This window comes from Gossypium hirsutum, chromosome D03 (genome assembly GCF_007990345.1).
Source record: "Gossypium hirsutum isolate 1008001.06 chromosome D03, Gossypium_hirsutum_v2.1, whole genome shotgun sequence".
In the NCBI taxonomy this organism is placed as follows: domain Eukaryota; kingdom Viridiplantae; phylum Streptophyta; class Magnoliopsida; order Malvales; family Malvaceae; genus Gossypium; species Gossypium hirsutum.
The window spans coordinates 43,009,242-43,014,319 of record NC_053439.1 but is presented as its reverse complement, the minus strand read 5'-3'; the positions used below and the strand labels follow the sequence as shown (position 1 = coordinate 43,014,319).

The window sequence follows — 5,078 nt, the reverse complement described above, 5'->3', positions numbered from 1 at the left end:
TAGTCACTTAATCCCTTTCTCAACTCCCCTTTATCAATTTTTTTGTCTTTGTCTTCATTGCATATCAATAGCAAAATATTTGAATAATCAAAGTACGTGTCTAATAACACTTTCATGCTCAACTAATTGAAATAAACATGATACTATTTCTAAATCATGAAACTCTTACTTTGAACCTTAGTTTCTCACACTACCATAGTTTTATTTTTCTCTTCTCAAGCATGAACACACCCTTTCAACTTAAAAACTAAGCTTTCTAGGTTGTGGGTAACTTGAGTTTACTAAAGATTTTCATGAAAATTTGATGATTTTTTACTTTGAAAGTTCTTTAATGGTGTTGGGGACTAAATTCCAAGAAAGAAAAAAAATCACTTTTCTCCAAAATGGTGATGATGTGAAAGAGAAGAAGAGTTATGGAGAAATTTTCCATATTCTTTTGTTAAAATATCTTTAATGATTTAATAATGATATAATATAAAATATTATAATACAATAATAATAAAATCTGTCCATTATCTTGTAGTCAATAACTAAGATTTGTTCTCTATTTCCCATAAAAACTTAAGAGCATGTTTGGTTGGATGTATTGGCTATGCCAATACACCCCTAATCGGTGGGCCCCACATAAACTCATGTTTGGTTCAGTGTATTGCCTTAATACACTCCTATTACGTTACGGATGTAATCCATATTTTCTCTGCTTTAACACCGATTCCCAATCCCTTCCAAAAGCAAGGATCAGCTAATCGGTGTCTGTTTTACCCTTCCCAGCCGAAATCGATCTCCACCCCCACTCTCTCCCTCTCCCTCCCAACATCAACAGAAGTTGCCAGTGAACCAAACCTCCACCCGCTCAGATCTTTCGCCGACTTTCATCTTGGCATCTTGGCATCTTTCGCCAACATCAACAGAAGCGGCAAGTGTTTCTTTTCTTTTTTTACTTAATTTGGATTTTTAATTTTCTTTCTCATGATTGTTTTGTCGACAAAAAACAGAATTGTGTTCTTCAACTATGGTGGGTTTTGTCTGTTGAAATTAGGGTTTTTTGGGATAAATTTTGAATTCTCCTGCATTTTGATTCTATCTTGTATCCTTCACAGTTGTCTGTTGAATGATCCCTTTTATCCCCTTTTTCGCCAAATCTCGAATCCAGGAAAAAAAATAATTTCTTTTTTTCTTCACTCTCTTTAGATCTCAGGAAAAAAACCTTCAAAGGTTTCAACTTTAGCTCCTCCTTCAAACCCTGTTAAACCTTCTTCAGTGTCATCTCACCTTGCAATGGTAGAGCTAAAGCAAAGGATTTTAACCTCACTTTCCAAGCTCTCTGACCGTGATACTTACCAAATTGCTGTTGAAGAACTTGAAAAGACCATCCAAACTCTGTCTCCCGAATCATTTCCCATGTTACTCAATTGCCTTTTTGATTCTTCAAATGATCTAAAACAAGCTGTGAAGAAAGAATCTTTGAGGTTACTTTCAGTGCTATGTAATTGCCATGGTGAATTGGCAGCTTCCCATTTGACTAAAATCGTTGCCCACATTGTTAAAAGGCTGAAAGATGCTGATTCTGGGGTGAAAGATGCTTGCCGCGATTCAATAGGGGCACTTTCAGGGCAGTATTTGAAAGGGGAGAGTGGGGGGAATATGGTGGGATTGTTTGTAAAGCCGTTGTTTGAAGCAATGGGGGAGCAGAACAAAGGGGTACAATCTGGTGCATCAACGTGTATGGCTAAGATGGTGGAATGTGCATCTGATCCTCCTTTGCCTGCTTTTCAGAAACTGTGTCCAAGGATCTGCAAGCTGTTGAATAACCAGAATTTTATGGCCAAGGCTTCCCTTTTTCCAATAGTGGCAAGTTTGTCACAGGTTTGTGTATTGCAGTTGTTTTGTGTTTGATTCATAAGGATATTGATGATTTATGTTGTTGGTTTTGTGGATGTCAAGTATCATCGTAAATGAATATCTTGTAGTTTCTTTATTGTTTACTTTGTGCTTGTTTTTTTTGGCTGGTATTGTAGATCTTGTTTTATTTGATCATGTGAATTAGGTAGCTAGGTGGGGAATAGATATGGAAAATTCCACAAATAGGAACAATATGTTTTTTTGGTCAAAAAATAGGAAAAGAAAATTGAAGTTCTGTAAATTTATGATGACCATGTAGGTGGAAGCAATTGCACCTCAGAGCTTGGAAGCATTGCAGCTAAGCATCCACGAATGCCTTGGGAGCACAGATTGGGCGACGAGAAAGGCAGCTGCAGATTCTTTAAGTGCATTGGCACTGCATTCAAGCAACTTGATTGCAGATAGAGCATCTTCGACAATAACCATACTTGAGGGTTGTCGCTTTGATAGGGTAGCTTTTTGGAGTCATTTTTCTTGCATGCATGCATACATACTTATATATAAGTATATTACTTTTACATCAATGCCTTGTGTATGATTTCATTGTGAAATTTTGATACATATTTTGGACATGACTGGTGCCAGACCATGTACTTTCTTTTCTTCATTACATGTGTTGATCTGGTCACTTTGCTTCGGGAAAACATGTATATCCTCCACATAGATTTCCTTTTTTTTGTAGGAACTTGATATAATTAGAAATCCTAGGGTTAATTGTGTGACAGAATTTAGACTAATAGAAAATGTGGGTTTGGACTGTATGCATCCATGCTTTCTAAATTGGTTTTCAAGGGACTTTCAGCTAGCACATTATGATTAAGCAAGGTTAGGATTGAAGTCCTTTCACTATCATCTCTTCTAATGGTGCAGATATGACAGATTTACATTACTCAACACTGCCTCATGGAAATTTTATTCTATTGTAACGTTTAATCATTGGTGAACCAGATGAAACCTGTGAGAGATAGCATGACAGAAGCATTGCAATTATGGAAGAAGATTGCAGGAAAAGGGGAAGATGGAGCTGCAGATGACCTGAAAGCCTTGTCTCATGGTAAGTGTGTCAGTTAAGTGTTACGGGTTGTCCTTCTGATGTATAGGTCATTCATCTTATTGGATTAAACTTGTTTCAATGCTGTAGATGGTGACAATGCTCAGTCAGCTGAATCATCAGAAAAGAATGGCTCCAAAGATCCAAGTGCGGGTGATAAAAAAACACAGACTTCAGATTCTGTTTCTGAAGGCAAAGGTGGAAGCATTATTGACAAAGCAGTTGTAATTTTAAAGAAGAAATCACCTGCATTAACAGACAGAGAGTTGAATCCTGAATTCTTTCAGAAACTCGAAACAAGGGGTTCTGATGATTTGCCAGTTGAAGTAGTTGTTCCTCGAAGATATCTTAATTCTTCTAACTTGAAGAGTGAAGAAGAGTCTGATCCAAATGGTTCAGACACGAGGATGAGATTGAGTGGTGTGGGAAACAACTTCACGGCAGGAGAGGTGTGAGAAGGATGAGATTGAGTGGTGTGGGAAACAACTTCACGGCAGGATGAGATTGAGGATGAGATTGAGTGGTGTGAGAAGAGTCTGATCAATATCATCAAGCAGGAGAGGTGGTAACTTCACGGCAGCATTTGAAGGACCTTATAATAGACATTTAGGGAAGTATAATGGTTTTTCTGACTACGGTTCCAAGTTCAATGGGCAAATTCCATTTGTTGAAAGATTTGCCCAATCAGATGGAATTGTTCCAGGTGTGAGGGGGAGGGGACCTTCTTGGAGATCTGAAATGCCTGATGGTTGGGATTTCCCTGCATTTGGTGCTTCCAGAAATGGGCAAGTTGTATCAAGAAGAGCTCCAGCTAGCAGTAGCCGGGATAGTAGATCTCCCAAATCGGAACATGAGAGTGATCAGCTTGGTGGCAGGAGAGGTTGGGATAAATGTTAATTGCCTGCGAGGCTTGGTGAAGGACCTTCTGCTAGAAGTGTATGGCAAGCATCAAAAGATGAAGCTACCTTGGAAGCAATTCGTGTAGTTGGGGAGGATAGTGTAGCATCTCAATCAGGACGTGTTCCTGAATTGACTGCTGAAGCTGTTGGCGATGATAATGTTGGACCGGAGCGAGATCCTGTCTGGACTTCTTGGAGCAATGCAATGCATGCCCTTCAAGTAGGTGATATGGACTCTGCCTATGCAGAAGTTCTCTCTACAGGGGATGATCTCTTGCTTATAAAGCTGATGGATAGATCAGGCCCTATGGTTGATCAACTGTCAAATGAGATAGCAAATGAAGCCTTGCACGCTATTGTGCAATTTCTTATGGAGCAAGATTTGTTTGATATTTGTCTATCCTGGATTCAACAGGTATGGGTTCTTCATCTTTGAGCCATTTACTTCAAGCTGCTCTATTTAGACATTTTCTTTTATAAGTTTACTATTAAAAAAAAATTCCTGTAATTATTCAGCTGGTCAAAGTGGTGATAGAAAACGGACATGATGCATTGGGTATAACGATGGAGTTGAAGAAAGAGCTTCTGTTGAATTTACATGAAGCAGCTTCCACGATGGACCCACCAGAGAATTGGGAAGGCGCAGTACCTGATCAACTTCTATTACAATTGGCATCTGCCTGGAAAATTGAGCTGCAACAGTTTGATAAGTAAATCTGCTGGTTTTGGTTTTGGAATCCTGTGTTGTTCTTGCAAACTTCATGATTATGTTACTCTGGTTCGGCGCATATATTTTACATGATGTAAATTTGAAGTGAAAGAAAACTAGCATCAATGGTTGAGGCCACTTATACATTTTTGTATATCATGTAAGATAGTGGCCTCTGATATAAATGTAAATGTACGTCTATTATACCATCTATGCAAAACTAGCATCAACAGTATCATATATTATGATTTGAGTAAATTAATATAAGAACATTAATTATTAAGAATTTTTTAAATTATATAGTTTAATTAAAATATATTTAATAATAATTATGTTAATTTATATTTACAGTATCATATATTATGATTTGAGTAAATTAATATAAGAATATTAATTATTAAGAATTTTTTTAAATTATATAGTTTAATTAAAATATATTTAATAATAATTATGTTAATTTATATTTTACAGTATCATATATTATGATTTGAGTAAATTAATATAAGAACATTAATTA

General features: G+C 36.9%; 1 pseudogene; it reads left to right on the top strand.

Annotated features, from left to right (window-relative positions):
- Positions 1–632: 632 nt before the first annotated feature.
- On the top strand, positions 633–4,788 carry LOC107961075 (TORTIFOLIA1-like protein 1; annotated as a pseudogene).
- Positions 4,789–5,078: the final 290 nt, after the last annotated feature.